General features: G+C 39.8%; 1 long non-coding RNA gene across 1 annotated transcript; it reads left to right on the top strand.

Moving 5' to 3' along the window:
- Window positions 1-2686: 2686 nt before the first annotated feature.
- LOC147759080 (uncharacterized) lies at window positions 2687-12795 on the top strand. Its single transcript, XR_015326937.1, has 3 exons — window positions 2687-2871; window positions 10167-10221; window positions 10811-12795. It is a non-coding gene; the product is annotated as an uncharacterized LOC147759080 (long non-coding RNA).
- Window positions 12796-18045: the final 5250 nt, after the last annotated feature.

Genomic DNA, 18045 nt, shown 5'->3' on the forward strand with positions numbered 1-18045 from the left:
ATTTTGGGTGCTAGCCGCATATCCTTAATCCGTCGTGTCCTCGATCTCAGCGACGAAAAGGTGTGACAAGGTTGTTTTTTCGCTGGTTCTTTTATGGTCCACCTGTCTCATGACGGGGTATCGTTTTACTTGATTGAATTTCAGTGAAGTTTGTGCCTAAGCTATATCTAACGTAAAGTCGCTTTTATAATTTACAAATTTAATTTTCTTTCTAAATATTTAGGTAAATGTACGTAGTAAATACGTCAATCACATGTCTACGATTACAAAGATAAACTTGCTTTTACTGGCAGCGGTTGAAGCGGATTTGTCGGTAATCAATGGATGGGTTATTACGTGCTCGGGTACTCTTGGTAGCAACCTTGTACTCGCCGAGCCACGTCAATTGGAGAGAGAATTTTCGATGGTATATACCTGCTTACATCTTAGTTTTTAAGGTTAAAGGTGAAACGAAGTAGGAACTGAGTGTTTTCGCCTACCGTTTTGACGTGACCGTTGACAGAAGCTTCGTCCAGACAAACAAACTTATGGATCTTCATGAACAACCTCTGTGGAATAATGGAACAATCAATAGAAGATCACTGTTATTTTACAATACACTTTTCTTTTCATTTTTTTTTTTTGACAATAAAAGGTATACGCTTGTTTCTAAATGTAAATAATGCCTAATTATCAAAGGAATGTTATATAACGAAGTATATAGAATTATTTCACTATAGTTTTTAATTTAGATTAGATAGACTAGATTTAGAACATTTACAAGTATATATAGGTAATTCTGTACACCGTTATGTCTAATATTATGGGCATAGATATAACACTACCTGTTTATGCCGATGGTAGACGAACGCCGCTTTGCTGAAATCGAGTATACACAGACAATATTACAGAAAATTAGACAGTATTACGAGCACTACAGAAAAATCATAAATCGAAATTAATCTGTTCGCAATTTACTCTTCTGATGGCTATCTAAACAGCTAATTTAGGTTATTTACTAGGCTAAACTTAATCCGCGCTAGCTTAAACAGCTAGAATATTTTAGAGACTATCTACTCAATTGATTGGCGCTAAATCTGCCAAGGTTCTGAAGATCAAGTTAAGCATATAGTGAAGAGATTGACTAGAAATAAATGTTCTTCTGTTTAGCATCATCTCACCAGGGTAGGCGTTTCGTAAAAGGCCGCGTTTCGTTTGTAAACTGTTGAAAATATTTATGTACATTTTGAAGTACGAACGCTGTACTTGAAAGCAATAAGGTTACATGAGTAAAACTGAAGATCTTTGACATTATATGCAAAAATCAAACTTTGAAACGGTATCTTTTTCTACTTCATTAGCTTTAATTGCCAGTTCACTATCCCGTGAATTTTTTCAGGCTAACTGAGTACACGATAGCACCCTCGTTAGACTAGTGAATATCACTTTCGGGAAAAGACGGAACTCTAGCTGTAAAATCTTGGTCAGTCGTTTTCTTTACGCATTGAAGCACCGCTTCTAGGTAGATCCAGCCTTCACTAAAGTGGTCACATGTACACCTTGCATAGCAAGGCATGGAAGAAGTGTAAAAAGCTTCAGGAGAGCAAAGCAAACTTGAACAGTTGATCCATTTTTCAACTGAACGACAAGCTAGGGTCTCTTCTCCTTTTGCCTATTCTTATGCTTTACCAACATTCCCCTGCGTCAATGCCTCGCACTTCAAGAAACCTGTCGCCGGACTGCTTATATCGTGCAATATATCATTAGCGTATTTTTCTCACCCTGCCTCCATCCCTTTGGAGCATCCTTTTCCATATTGTGTCGTTCTCGTTTACAAACATAGTCCTGCAGCATCTACGAGTTGACCAGTCCGTGAAGGTTCAAGATGATGAGATTTCTGCTGGAGAAGTTTTTTGCTGGCCACTGAACGGCACACCCTTGGTCAGACTACTGCCAAAAATAGTACCAGCTACCTAGGTGAACGATGACGTTATACTTAGTAGAATATTATACCAATAATGGACGCAGAATAGGACATTCACCTTAGCTAAAACCATACATTTGAAGACCAAGCCTCTTCAAAATACACAATTTATCGCAGCGGCGTTTATAGGTTTTTCCATTTTAGGGCGATAAAGTTTGTAACACTGGCAATATCTTGTCGAAAGAGAAATAAAGTTATTTAAAAGATGACGCCCTTTATTTGCAGAGCATTTCTGAATCTCAACAGTCCTAAGGAAAGCCAATGGCCTATATAAAGTGTTGGATGTGTCGAGAAATCTAAGTTATTGATTTCACGGCTCATTTTGCATATCAGCTGTATTTTAAATTAATATGTTTGTTTTCTCAAAACTGTGAAGCTTCAAAAGACAATAAACGAGATACCTAGCCAAAATTGTATTACTTTGTGTGAAATTTTTTATTTGCATTACCCGTCGTTCGAACGGAGTTGAATATTGAAGAGAAACCTCCACTGATGTAGCTACTATTTAAGCTATTTCTACTTTATATATATATATATATATATATATATAGTATCGTATTGAATTAAGAGGGCAAATGCTTTAGTAACAGCCCCCGCTCGAAGGATCACCACCATTTGCATCTGTTCTCTCTTAGCCTGCCAGCTTTCGATGGATGCCCCCGTAACAAGCAACGGTTAACATTCGGATAGTTGTAAATGTTGTGAGGGTTGGCAGAACTATTTCCAACCATCATAATACTATTATCACGCAGTGAGTCAGCGCCGATCGCGGATAGGCACGCCACAGGAGCCCTTCCCTGTTCCTCTTGTTCTGAGTTCCGTCTTTGACCATGCGTCTGCATTACAGCTGTATCGTCTTGCTCTTCGATAGAATCAACCGGCTGATCAGCAGTTACAAGAAGATGATGGTGAGCTTACCCGTTCGTCTTGCCGCATATATCTATGCAAATGATAGAAAAGCTTTTGGCATTAGCTGAACACATCAAGGGATATCTGTAGCAAGATAGAGAAACATTTTATAGGTACTGCAAAAAAGTATTCATCTCAAAATTTTAGATAGAGGGATACGACCTTAAACGTGGACCATCGATTGCAAAATGTTTCAATAGACTGAGATATATTTTCCGTTTAGAAATCGAGAACAATAATGTGGTAAATGATAAGATATGTTTGCTTTGAGTTATCTTTAAAAGACTGGGTTCTGTAGGTTGTAAGAAGTTTTTGTCTTGGCCCCTTGAAGCACCAAACTTTTTTTTTGCCTGGGCAAACAACTGTAGTCTTTCATACGATACACTGTAGTCATATCGTACGCTGATGAAATAGGATCACGAACATTTTCGTGCTATGGCCGACAAAACTGAGTTGTTATTTAGGTATTATATATACGCATGTATGTCAATAATATCTAGAAAATACTTTAATTTTTGGGACGAGAGACGTATCGGCCAGTCCTTCTATGCTAAGTAAATTTTGTATAAGTTGAAGGTAATTTGAAAAGTTAGCGAGCTTCACTTTGAATTGACGCATCGTTTAACCCTCGACTCGATACATTATATATAAAGTGATAATTAGTCGGGTACCGATACTTTTGTAGGGTAACATGTCTGACTTGGTTGGCTTTGCTGCTCAAGCTATAAGTTGTAATTCAAGCGCACGACAGGATATTTACCTATTCCGAATTTCGCTTCTACAATTACGATTTAGGATTGATAAACGTTTATAATTTGACGTGTCTGCCACTAGGAGCGCTATCGTTTGAACCCAAGTAATTTTACAATGCTAACTTCCTTTCTGAGGTTGCATTTCACAAGAACAGCTGTGAAATCATCCTCAGCCAAAATAATAATCGTATTACATCGTCTCTATAACTAATCATGTTGTCCCAGTCAACAATTTTGTGTGGTTTGGGACTCACAAATACAATACGGTCACATGCGCTCGCGGACTGTCTCCATCCCCCGTGCAGACTGACCCGCAACAGAGCGATATGCCGACGCCTACTTGCTGTTCGAGTAAAGCTGGGTGGAGTCGCTGTTGCTCGTACGTCATCGACAGTGAACCAAAATGGCAGCTCCATCGCAAGAGCGGCAAAGCCACAGTGGCAAAGTTGTTCCCCCCCAGTCTGGGCGTTAAAAAGTTGGCCTCAAAGTTGAGAAAAGCGTTTCGTTAGTTTGTTACTTCGTGCGTCGCTTGCTTCGTTGTCTGGTGGCCGTCATGCGGTTATGGCTGTGGGCACTTGGCCGGCTTTTCCTCTTTCGTTCATTGTAGCGAGGCTAGTGTTGGTGGTGGTGATGATGATGCTCGTGGAAAGGAGGGAGAGGACATCGTCGTGCCCGCTCTTGCCGCCGCCCCAAAGGGACGCACCACAAAGCCTTTGAAAACTTTTAAAGCCGGTCAGCCAGAGGCTCCAAAAGATTCATGAAGCCATAGAGCGACCGAGGTTCTGTCGATCGTCTCAGGCTTATTCGCCCCCCGTAGCAAGGCAGGAGTTCCATGCGTCCTTCCGTATTTGCCGTACAATGCCAACAACGCTGGTTACAGTGGCTAGAGAGGCCTATGGGACGCATTTAGTGATTTAGCTCTTTTATACGCGCACAGTTATATTACAAATGCTAATCAAGCGGAATAAATTACGTAACGATTGTCGTTCCCTGCTTGAAATTTATCGGCGACCCTCAAACAAAGCAAACTATCACTAAGAGTAGTATTTCTGTGTAACCTTGAATCAAGTATCTTCCGAGTACTACGATATACTACGATGTCCTCGCTTACAGGTACGAAAATTACATACCCTTCCCATATTTAACAGAATTTTTTAGTCTACTCCAACCTTGTCTCCTTAATCTCCGGACAAACATAGACCATATTTATGTAGCATTTTAATTAACGGAGAACAAGATGGTAAACAGCTTAGTTCACAATAAATGAATTAGATCACAGTTACCGAGCTGGAACATTAAAATCTCTATAGAATAAGTCGATCAATTAAAGATCATATTTTTACGTCTTCTTTCAGATAACAGTCATATTCAGTATTTATTGTCACTAAATGTAAAGGCCACTATTATTTGCGGAAGACCAGAGAATAAAATTTTTAGTTATCTTACTACCTAGGAGGCCTAACGAAAGTGTGAAATAAAATCCTGTAAAGCTGCTTAGAGAAGGATGTCATACGTACGAAGAAGTTAGCTGTCATACCATTAGGTTTTGTACGGGCGGTTCCGCCATCAGCGGCATGAGGACGGGAACCTTGAAAAGACTCTAATCCAGGCGCTGTTGACAATGACCATTCGTGTTACTCTATTTCTCGCAAATCTGTACACACTATGCTTTTCGTTTGGGCAAGAAAACTACCAGTAATAAGATGTTTTGACTTTGAAAAATTTAGACTAGGACGCTGAGCCAGGTCTTCTAGAGCGGCAGATTATCCTAGGCAGCTCATAATCTGTTTTGAAGTATGTAGTGTCTCCATAGAAGCGCCTCTATACGAGTAACCCTCAATAGAAATGAATGAGTCTTTGCAGAGCTGGGAACTTGCCTACATATTCTGTTGTTCGCCAGCGACAATGCTTGTAAATCATGTTGAAGTGATTTCATATATACGATAAACATTGATTTATTTTCAATTCGAAATTATCTCATTGAAGATCATTCTGGCAGGGGCCGGATATTAAAGAACCTTTAACTTCTAGTTACTGGAGGCTTTTTAAAAATTCGACAGAAGAATTATCCAAATCACCTAATGCTGTGGCTATTTTTGCTATATTTGACACTACTGGATAAATTTTTTCCTAAAGAAAACCGTATGGTATGTGCTGGCGTATGGGCACTTCGTAGATAGAGGTTCGCTGGTAGCAAACGCTTTGCAGGTAAGGGTTTATTCAGCAGTTTGACCGATTTTAATTAACAGACAATGAACATCCTCGTGAAAACCCTGTTCTCAGTGATTGTGAACAGGAGGGCTGGTGGACAAGCAGGGACCGGCTTCGAGGCATTCGGGGCGGTTCTATTGCATTCATTCATTCATCAAGGACGCGAGGCGACTCGTGAAGATTGAGGATGAAGCATCGAGATCTGAAGTTGAGCCGTTTTAGCACGGAGAACTAAAAGAATTCGTCGAAACGGACGGCCAACACGTAGTAGATGGACTACGCGCGAATTTGACCGATTGGAAGGTGGGAATGCGAGTTCCAATTTGTGTTCGTTCTCCCGATGAACTGTTAAAGGAATGGAAAATGCAGCGCTTCTCGCTGGCTTTGATAAAACTTTTATTAATCTCATATCCTACTCAGTATGCACCTGGAATGGAAAAACCCGAACTCAATTATAACAACCATGGATTTGGTGGTATGTGCATAAATTTGGAAAACCCGCATAGAATTCAATGGGGCATAGCAACAACCGGAAAACAGTAATTTCTCCATAAAAGAATGCTCTGCTTTGAATTTTGCAAATATTCAAACTGAAAATACGGTTTTTTATTGAGACTTCCAGCAGTATCGTGGCAACCCCCCCCCCCCCCACTGATCGTAGTGAAAGAAGATAAGTAATTGCATCTTTTTCAATGGCTATTGTCTATTAATATTTCATCAAAACCAGTACCGAAAATTTTGTTCATTCGATATAATTTCCACCTTTCATTAAACGTATGTTTTGAGCCTACGTGCAGTTTGAACTACTCTCGTCGCTTCACATAAGCAAAAAAAAATATGTGGCATTTCAGAGAATTCTTTTTATTGCAATACTTAGGCTTAGGTCCTTTGTCAAGGCTGTAGTAATCTATGGAGATACAAAGAAGCTGGCCTTGCGTTAAATAATTAAGCGCAGGGCGCTTTTGCAACCTTTGCTCTACCATTCTCTTAAATCCTTAGTAAACGATGGCTTGTCAGTATACTGTTCAATCTCGAAATTACTATCCTTAAAAGACTATCGTTATTATTATTTTTAGTATCATCACTCCTGTTTGTTTCGAAGTTCCGCTCGAGCCGTTTTAAGAACGCGTTGGCCTAAATTTGTTAACTGTATTTATTTAAATCGTGACGATAGATAAAGCAATAATGGCATGTTTATACTTGCCGAAGTTTGGCTGAGAAGACACCTTCACCCTTCGCAAGAAGTGTTACGGATTTACATTAGTACAGTAACTAGTGCAAAAATTAGGCAGATCCAAAGGTCTGAAAATGTCGAAACGTACATGTAAAACATTCGTTCCATATCAATTAAATAATTTAGAAAACGATTAGCTCTCTATGTATATAAATAGCTTAAAATCAATTAGATTCGATTTTACTTAATTATTTTCTCGACGAAACAGTATTTCTGTAACCTTTGAACTTCTCTGAGAACAGTTACAATCCAGTGAAGTTGAGGGTGAGAAATGCGACAGATACTAAACTCATGAGTCTACATACCGAGCGTTTATCGTCCGGTCGTCAAACTATTTTCAAATGTCGCACCGTGAGTTCCCAGACATGTTACAAGTGCACAGATTCCAACACGAGACTCTACGTAGCATAATCTTCATCCCTGATAAAATCTTTCTACAAGTTTTCCTGTATTTAGCTTTTATATTCTTGTATTCAAATGCACCTACCGAACCAGGAATACGGACGTATTCAAATATTTGTATTGTTAATCTATAAGGCGATGATATTTTCTCGACATCTTCAACTAGAGATTTGTGAATCCATCAACGATAGCTGAGGATGGAGGACAGGAAGGTTTTCAGCATAACTAGCGTTCATCAAACAGTATTGTCATTGGCCTTTTCTAAAATCCTCGAATTTCCCCGCAGATTCATCTATTAGAAGCGCGCCTGCACAGGCTATCGCTGTCATCCCGTTGCTGTCATAAGAAAGAATAATAAACGTACCTTATTTAACTAAAGCCTTAGGTTAGCCTCGCAATCCGCTGGCGTTACTGAAAGACGTCAATGAAAACTAGAAACGAGGGCGCCAGGGGAGGGCAGACCCGTTTCGGCTAAACGCGGAAAACTTGGGCACCGACCGTAAATTACCGTCGGCTGGCGTTTACACACCTCTTCCGACCCCCATCAATCCGAGGAGAACAAAATACAACATCCATTCCATCTAACTCGTAACCAACGTAAAATGAACAACCATGGCAGAACGATTCTGGGAACAAAGCAAAGTACACTGTAGCACTACTGCTACTACCAAACGTTCCGTAATGTAACAGCTCGCAATAAAATGTGGGCAGCTGGAATTAGATAGGTGCCACAAAAGCGTCCAAGAAACGCTACGGAAGTCAATGCATGGGCCTACGCCGCAGTTACCGAACGCCGCACGTTTAATCCATTGTGGTAACTACCAGAAGATAGAGTTTCGGAAAGGCAAAGGAAGCGAGCGTTTATTTGTTACCGCGATTTTTCACGACCGGGCTAACGAGTTCTTTAGACAGTCTGTTAGAATGTTAAATGGTAATGTATGTGGTTCGTATTGGATGCATGGCTAATAGAAACCTTAAGCTCTATTGTTGCAATTCACTAGACTGTTCTATTACTTGAGTTGGTTCTAAGACGTTGTCACACAACGTTAACCTTGAAACGAATTCAGCTACATCCATCAAACGAATGCCGATGTACGACGTTCTTGGCAGTGGGAAAACACAGTGGGTTTTGATGAACTGTAGATTGCTGCCGCTGAAATCGTACCTTCGTTTCGTGTAGGTAGTTTCCTATTTAGTCAAACGTGTAATATAGCGTTCGTGGACGACAAAACTTCAACCAGTGACCCTTGGCTTATTCCCCCTTTTGTGCGGATAATGTAACTCACTGGGAAACAGAATTATATGGTATCGATTATATCGATAAGCACAAATATGGCTCTGACGCCGATACGTAGAATATGATGGCCAACATAATTTTCACAATGGCTAGAACCGGCGCGTGCGTAACAGTTTTTTAAATCTCATAGTAACCTGGTACAAGGTATGTAGTTTTTGCGTGTATTTCTGGTAACATTTGAATTTATCGGCCAAAACTAAATGCCAACGAAAAAGCAGAATGTATACACGATGACAGAGAGAAGTGGAGCTTACGGGCGGGCAGCTGACATGAAGAAAAATGAAAAAAACAGTAAACGGGTTTCTTCTGCCTTTTCAACATCAGAAGTAGCGAAACGGCAAGAAATAGAAAGATGAGCGCGCATTGCCGCATGTGGCGAGGCACAAAATGGTGATACAAATGCTGACAATTTTCGGAATCTGCGTGACTCTCTGACGAAGGCCGAATAGAAGGGCGATGTAGGAATGTGCTTCGTTGATGGCACAAAAAGGCAAAAGCGGTCCTTGAAAAAGACGGGGCGGGGAAGGAAAGGGTACAGTATACGCGATAGTACAACGAATGTGTGAATGAAGGAATGGTACTACCCGCGTTCAGGGGTAATCGTTTGGGTCAGGGTGTGTGAGTGTGTGTGTACGCGGATACATGAAGGTAGGTGTGTATGTGTAAAGGTATGGGAAATGTACCCGCGTGCAGCCTGATGGGGAGAGGACTAAACCGGCTAAACGGAGCGTGATTCTGTTCAAACCGTTCGTCGGAAGACGAATGACCGACCCCTAGTTAGGGAAACTAAGAGCTGCTGTTGCTACACTCACTGCTCCATGGCACGGTTATGCCCAGTTCACCAAGAGCTGGAAATCCCATTGGGGGTGACCATGATGAATCGGAGCACAAGTGGGTGGCACTTGTGAAAAGGGGAAATCGTCTGCTACTCTCACTATGGCTTCCCTGATCGACGCTTTGCCATGAACAGGCACGTTCATTTTTCCGCTCCTGAAGGAAATTACCTTTTTTTTTGAAACCCTCGACCACCGGCTTGATTCCAAAACACTTGGTTCAGGTTGAAACGGTTGAAATTGTTTTAATAATCGGTAGTAATATTAGTCTGCCTAAATATCAATATCCATAAATGAAATGGTAACGGCAAAGTCAAATGTTGGACCTATTTTAATTTGTTACATGAAGGAAAAAGCAGTCAAATCTTTGGGTCGCTATTTACTGAAGATTTAGCGATATAATTTTCAATGTATGGTTTATGTTAAATATCTTTCAGTTGTGTAATTCTTAGTATTATTATAAGTTATTACTTAGATTTTCCTTGACGTCAGGGTCGGCAACGTTTATTTTAGGATTTTTTATTACTAGAAAAAAACAGCACTAACCTAATTTGCTCGATAATAGGGATGTGTTCGCGAAAGGAAGGAGCTGCGTCTACCTCCATCAGTTGGTAAAGAAGGTAAGACAGATTAAGTTGTCCATGCACTACGACACTTTAGTAAACGGTCGTGCCGGGTATCAATATTAGTCTAGCGAACGGACGCACGTACTGGATGTCTACGCATATATATATATATATATACATAAGCGCCGCTAAAAACGCATATAGCGCGAACCAGACGCTCCTTCACTAACGATTCCTTTTCTAGAAAGCTCAGACGAAAATACCATTGCTAAGGTAATTTTGCAGACTATAACTTTAACTAGTTTTCCCTTGCTGCGCATACACGGGTTGTTTTAATAAGTTATTGTACAAGTTACGTTTCCGGACACTAGGTCTTACCTGTGGGTATTTGCCGCGGTAGTGTGGAGCGTTTTTTTAAGTAACATATCGGCGAAAGTAACGCCTTTTTATGTGTCTAGCCTGCTTCGGTACTTGTTTTAATACTATTTTGAGTGCACGCGCAAGCTTTAATTGAACATATATACCTTGTTACTTGTCGAATGTATATATATTTATACATATATATATATATATATATGTGCTATACGCTTTAAGGTTGAATTGTGTGTACATTGCTAAGGGGTTATGTTGTGAACTCGTGCAGGGTTATCTTCACCACCTACACTGTGACATCACTTAGCAGCAATTATTACCCGACAGGACGGAATTCGTTTGTATCAGAGGCCATCCAACCTGAAAACAGCAGCAAATGACCATCTTGGATCTTTCCTATTCTGACTGTTAGAGTCTTCTTTATCTTTACATTCTTCTACTCGAAACGCTTGTTTTCTGTTTTTCCTTGCTTATGCTATAGACTTAGGGAAGCTGTCAGCTGCAACAATCCCCTCTTTGTGCGCAAAGGCACGTCTTGTACTTTACTACAATGCCAAATCTTTTTCAAGCGGCCAGTCGCAAAGGCAGGCAAGTCAATGAAGGCTAGCTCGACCACGTTTGAGTGAGGACGCTGTGAGAGAAAAAGGAAAAAGAAAGAGACTGCAAAAAAGGAACATAAGTCATAACGGCCTGTAAAGGACTATACTCACGTCGAGCTCTGGCCAAAATAAACGAAGCAGAAGGTATTATTTCCAGTAGGCTGGTGTCATACGAATTAAACAGAAGGATTCCAGAACCGTTTGAACCGGTTAAAATGAAAACCGGTAAAAAAAGGCCCAGTGCAATGCTTTGTTTGACAATTAAGAAACATGTATAATATGTTAAGTTAGCCTAAGCTTTGTTTGCATACTACAGAACCTGGCATGTGTTTTACTTACGAATTCAAATGTGCCAGGTTAACCTACTATGACGCATTTCGGATGAAACCAAACGGGAAAAACACAAGTAACTAAGTAACTTAGTTATAAAATCATATTAAATTAAAATGCACCAGTTACAGTATAAGTTCAATTTAAAACGTTGGTATTTTTTTATTAAAAGTAATCTCAAATCATGGGATACTCGCAATAGAGTAGGAGTTAAAAACCGTAGGTACCATGAATGGATACAAAATATATAACAAGCCATATGTTTTCGAATGCATCAATCAAGTCACTTGCCTTCAAAACTATTTTTTATTGCCGTTATCAATAACTGATGTTGGACTTCTTCTAATGTTAAGGTTAGGCAGTTAAGTACACTGTGATTTTCGAAGACCTAAATGTACTATAGCATCTGACCACAATTCTGCCTACCCCTTCCCATCATGGAACGATTGCAGTCGTTCGTGCCGATCGGTAAAAGTTAGGTTCCCGTTCGAAAGAAACAATAGCGTGGGAAGATGGAAACCGCTCTAGGTGCGTGAGTTTATTTGCAAGACCTTTAGATTGATGGAGGCACTCAAATGTTCATTAATTTATCATGAATAAGGAAAACGAGCTAGACTTTAAGGAATCAGCCGGAAGTAGCCAATAGCGATTGTCAACTGAGACTTTCAAGCGTGCGATTTGCAGACAGACGTATTCTCGTGAGCGTTGTCGAAAGAAGATGACTGCAGAATGGCTTAAAATTTTGTAATGATTTTGCCGCGCTTTTAAAAGTGTGCAGTTGGGCTTACTTATATTATATTATCATTAGATCACGTTTCTTCCGTCTGTTTTAATCCAAACTGTTTCAACGATACGTACTATTAATTACTGCCGGCTAGTTAGCAATTTCACTAATATTTATCTTCCCATCAAAGCGTTTACAATGGATTACACAGAGGTAGTCGCTTGTTTATTTCCGCTACCTTCATCGTGCAGCTGAAATCTCAATGTACGTTGCAAGCCCCACAGAATAGGATAATGGATTTTTTGATTCAAGCATACTATGATATATGAAGTAAAATGTAGCCGCAGTACGCTGCATATAATAACAAACGTTTGTTCAGATAGCTCGCAGCGGTTGTTCAGGGGGTCTTGAATACGCTGCGTAAAACAAGCAATTAACAGGCTGGCCTGCGAGACTCAGCGTTAAGTGGTTTCCGCGATACGAATTTTCAATTTTTCGATCTTTCTGTTGAGTAACCCTGACCGTATATTATATAATGTTAAATACAGAGGCTAGCACTGCTATTATTACAGACGAGATATTCAAATAAAAGCCGTAGTTATACTCAAGGGTTCGTTTCTGTGAAGACTTTCACTACTTGGTTCTCGGTTCAGCCACACTGTACTAGACTACATACCATGGCAGATTGTCGGTCTTAGAGCAGACACAGGCCAAGCATCTAACAAAATCTTGTTCAATCTATATCCAGGCATAGGCATAATAAAGATGGCACCATTGCGGTGCCTGATGGGATAGGCAAATGCTGTTCTTCATGACATGGGCACCACGGTAAACTCAGTAAATACTAGTATAACTACATGTAATAATCTGACACTTTTTAGAATGCTGTAACACCCCACGTATCGTCGCTCAACTTCAGGACGCGTCTAAGAGGAACAGGTTTCACGAAGTATCTTATCATTATCTTTTATCAAAACAGGGATGACTTCGTTTGATTCCCACTAAAAAAACTGTTATTCGTTTGGTGGAAAATCACCAAAAACAGCTCGGGTATATCATATTCTTAAGTGTCTTATTTTCATCAGAGATGCTGTGCGATACCTTTGCGGATGTGGCCTCAACCCCACACAAGAATGTTTGTAAAATTCTATTTTTGTTCAGGAGATTTAGGCAGATATTCTCTAGCTCATATATGATCAAATTCGTATCACACAAACGTGGCTAAGCAGTGCTTTTTCTTAATAATGTTACATTTAATGTAGTAATTAAATAGTTGTTTGGAGAATTCTCTTAAATTTTTTTTTGCGCTGACCACAAAATTAAAATCTTTTTGGTTGGTGTATTTCTTAAGTTTCTAGTTATACACCTGTCAAAGCATATGCAATATAATTTTTGAAATAAAAAACGTCCCACGGAGGCAGGTTCATCAATGTATTGCTCCTAATTTATGCAGCACAAGGTTCTTAGGCAGGCTTCGCCGCCTATATCTGTTGACGCACATAGAAAGGACCCACAGGTGTTACGTCTGATATTCAACAAGACACATTGCTGCGTGTTCAGGTTTCAACCCAATGGGAAATATAGAGTATAGCCGCGTAGGCTTCAAACCATCGTTGAATGAAGAGATGTCACAGGAACCATTGGGCTTCCTTCAAAGGAGAAGGGGGTACCAACAGCGCAAAAGCGAAGGGCTGTTCGACTCATCGGGAGGAAAAGGTGATAGGATCCGGTGAGGGGTAAGATGAAAACATTATTTGGCACATAATATTTTGGAACATCTATTTGTAAAGGGAGGTCAAGAAAGACACCAAAAAAAAAAATCCACTACTAAATTTTGAATGGTTATAGGAAATGGTCTCAATTGAAGAACAAACAAGGCTAAAAAAAACGCAATATGGCGAAAGTCCTTTTTCGCTCATTTCCGAGTGCTCGCGCTAACAGTGCTCCGGATACGACCATTAAGCTAGGTGGTAAGGTCACACTCGTTCATGTTAACGAACGAAGGCACTGTGCACAGGAACAACAAGCACTTGCAACGTTATTTCAACCCTAAAGCCTAAAGACTTGCAACAGAGTAAAGGTAACTTTGCGCTAATTACTATTTATAGCTATAACTTTCATAATATCATTGTTAATTAGTCGTTTTACTCTACGAAAATATCGGACACTCGTCATATGCGTGTGCGTGAACGGATCATCTGCTTTAATTTATTTCTATGATTTTCAAATTGACAGTCATTTTCTTAACATAAAGAATATACACAAAGAGACTGAAAGATCTCCTCATTACTAACGACTGGTAACATAAATACCGACTAGCCATTAGAACTAATCGGGTTAGGTTAGGTTAGGTTAGGTAAATATGTTACATCCTGTAACTGCACGCTACTTAAGGGTTCCTCCACCTTACGGACGTTTATGTGGAAAAATTTTACCTGTTTACTTGTACATCGGTCCGTCCTATTTACAGAGTCATTTTGGGTGACGCATGTCTCATATTTGTTTCGTACGCCTACAAGTTACTGTATGTATGTATATATATATATATATATATATTAGCAAGACATGCATGTACGTTAGTGAAAAACAATCTAATGCGTCCCGCATCAAACATTACAGTTTCATGAATAGCCAGTTCCATGCCGTTACGATGATATCTCGCTAGGTCGCACTGGAGCAGCTCTCGAAAACAAATTGCACCAAATAGACATCGACCAAGCTGATGGGTGGGCAAACTACAGGTTAAGTAGTTATACAGCCCGCCCCCCTCCGGCATATGGCCTTCGTTGTCTCGCGTATCGTCCTGTGGGGCCCATGCTGAACCATGGGGTGGGGGTCGGAGCCGTTCGCTTCGTTCCTGCGGACGTGAGTTGCGTTGAGAATGATCAACAAACCACGGGACAAGCATACAACAAAAAAGAAATTGAATTTATAATATTATTGACTCTCCCGAATGTGCGCCCTATCCTTGACTATGATAATGCATTTTGCGAAAACGTCCCTGTTAGAATATACACCAACAACGAAATGAAGCTCTACTACTGATACTTTTGGGAGAATAATACCTGAGAGCGTGGCCTATTATAGAAACTCGATGAATCACAAAAAGAAGTAAATATGCCCACTAATCAATATAAGCGAACTTTTTATATTTACCTATTGACTATGGCGTGTAATTTTACAAAATCAGTTCAATAAACAATCTAAATGATATCGTTTGGTTCTATGAACTTTATTTACAAGTCATTTTAAGGAAATGAATGAAAGTGGCTATTTAAGCAAACTTGTGCGAGTTTTCTGTTCGAAGGTTAAGGAAAATTGCATCTCTTTTATTTAGCATTGAGAAAAGTGGCCCAGTGCAGACTTGAAAGCACGCAACCTTTTTAAAATCTTTCCTTTTTTTTATATGAAACCTACAGAAATAACGATGACGGCAATCCACTTTAGAAGAAAATAGGGCAAAGTAAAAAGATTGCTTCTTGGTTGAGATACTAGAGACGCTCGCACCCTAGCTTTTTTTTGTTGCCAAATTTAACCTGTGACTTTATCTTATTGACGTATCGTTATAATTTTTGATATATGCATCTCAAGATAGACACCCTCCAGCGGTAAACATGAACAGATGAAATTTAATTTGATTTGTTTTGTGCTAGTATTTCATAGCATGGCATACCTGCCGATTTTGATTACCATAGAATTGAAACGCTTTAATGGCTATCTTGCGGAAACCAAATCTTCAAACGGCTGCCAGCTCAGAGAGTATGTAACGATAGAATTGGTCCGCAAGGACAAGGAACTACATTATTAGCTGCAAAATGCACCCACCATTAAGAAAGATTCTTTTCACTTAGAGTGGCGATGAGGTCAGTAAAATTGACTAGCCCAGAACTTATCAAATACGAAGAACCACGAGACGAAGCTCCACAAGGAGAAACGGTATCTATTCTGTGTAGCCCAGAGAACAAACGTAAGCAGCTTGAAGATTCTAACTAATATAGTAAATATTGACTGATCAGTCTTTGCTGTAAACTAAAATTGATTTAATGGTTCCCATACTTTCGACTAAAATGATTTATAATAATCTTAACCGAACCTTACTTTTGACTTTATTTGCAGTTCTTCAAGTAAATGAATGGGTAATCGCTGCGTATCAAGAAAACGATTTGCAAGAGCTAGCCAAACGACTTCCTTTACTTGTTGGCCCGTGTCGAGGAAGAATTTGGAAGATAAATCCAGATAAAAGATCGCCGTGATAGCTTCACGTACATATAGAATTATGTAACAATTCCACACAGCACAGTAAGCGACCTGAAGAGAACAGTTAGCTGAGGCAATATCCGCACGAGTGCCTCAACAGCTGTCGAAGATGTAAATGGGGCGTGGGCAGCAAAACAAAAGTTAATAGCGCAATGGTAACAGGGTCACTCCCGAAGTAATCAAATCATCGTCCTATTGTGTATTGCTTTATGAAGCGTCACAGGTAATGAAAAGAGATCACTACAGACGGATGATCAGTTTCCTGAAGGAAGTTCTCTGTATTGAATTAGGTTATAAGCGTAAGTAGTATTCTTCTTTCCCGGGATCGATTCGACGAAGCACGCTAGAATAAAATTTATGTCCCGTTAACGAAAAATCAAGCTCACCGAATATGATGGCTCCCTCCTTTGAAAATTACAAAAGCCTTTTCACAACCGATTCTTAGTTATTCCTTTCACGACACGTTGGGTACGCTGTTCAGCCGTGGTTTCAAAAGCCTACCAGGGTAAAGGGCCTAATACGACCAATCAAAAAGGATTGAACAGGAGGAGGGATTATGACTCCATTTATTGCTTTTCCTATGGCTCGGATTTCTATAGAATAAAAGTATGTTTACACCTATATTTGAACCTAGACAATCTCTCGGTCACTAGGCAAACACGTTACCACTGCACCACCAAAGCGGAGACATAGACTTCCGTTGTTTTGCGAGAGACTGAAAAGAGCGAAATGGTTTAGATGACAATTTTTAATGTACTACTTCTACCCTTTTTTGTCTAAGCATATTATATAACTTTGGCGAAAATACATTGATTCATTATTATTTTCATCAAGTTTAAGTTCTCCCGAGCGTGGCCCTGTTCTACTCGCGAATGGTTGTTCGTTTTATTCACTTGAAACACAACAGCATCTAACTCTGTGTCCTCTTTGATACGGTTAAACTTCATATGATCCCGGTACTCTTTCCGAATTCCTTAAGCCTCAAGACTAATTCAGAACCTTTCAGTTAAGATTTATTTTCCTAAATTATCTTCTGCTCGTTGTTGACTATATACTTATTATGATATAGTTTATGGCTATCGCAAGCGAACCATATCTAGCTACCCATTCCACCCGGACACGGTGATTTTAATTAATTTTCTGAGGTGGAAAAGCCTATTTGGTACTAGTTACTACATAGAGCCATACAGATATTCGACCAAGCCCAAAAATCTCCCTCAGCTGATTTGTTATTTGGTATCGGATGGTATTAAAATTGTCTCTTGTAGATGAACACTGGCTTGATTTTTTGCGTTGTTAACAATGGCTCGTTGAGCTCTTTCAAGTATCTTGTCGCCTCTGACTATTTTTAGCAGAGTTGTCCTATCAACCCAAGCTAACGCTCTGCTGTACATCTCTTTTTTTTCAAAAAAAAAAAAAAAAAGGATACGTGGCATTTTAGACGACGAAACTAAGCGAATAAAGCCAGCATTTGTCGTTGCCGTATCGCGAAGCCACATCTGTTTACGCTTTCTACATAGTCCTTGTAAAAGCCTAATACTGCTCGTAATTTCCCTCAGAAATCGTCGACTGGGGCACGTATACGCTGTGGGCTGG

Source organism: Varroa destructor, unplaced genomic scaffold (assembly GCF_002443255.2).
Source record: "Varroa destructor unplaced genomic scaffold, Vdes_3.0 BEIS01000001.1, whole genome shotgun sequence".
Classification (NCBI taxonomy): domain Eukaryota; kingdom Metazoa; phylum Arthropoda; class Arachnida; order Mesostigmata; family Varroidae; genus Varroa; species Varroa destructor.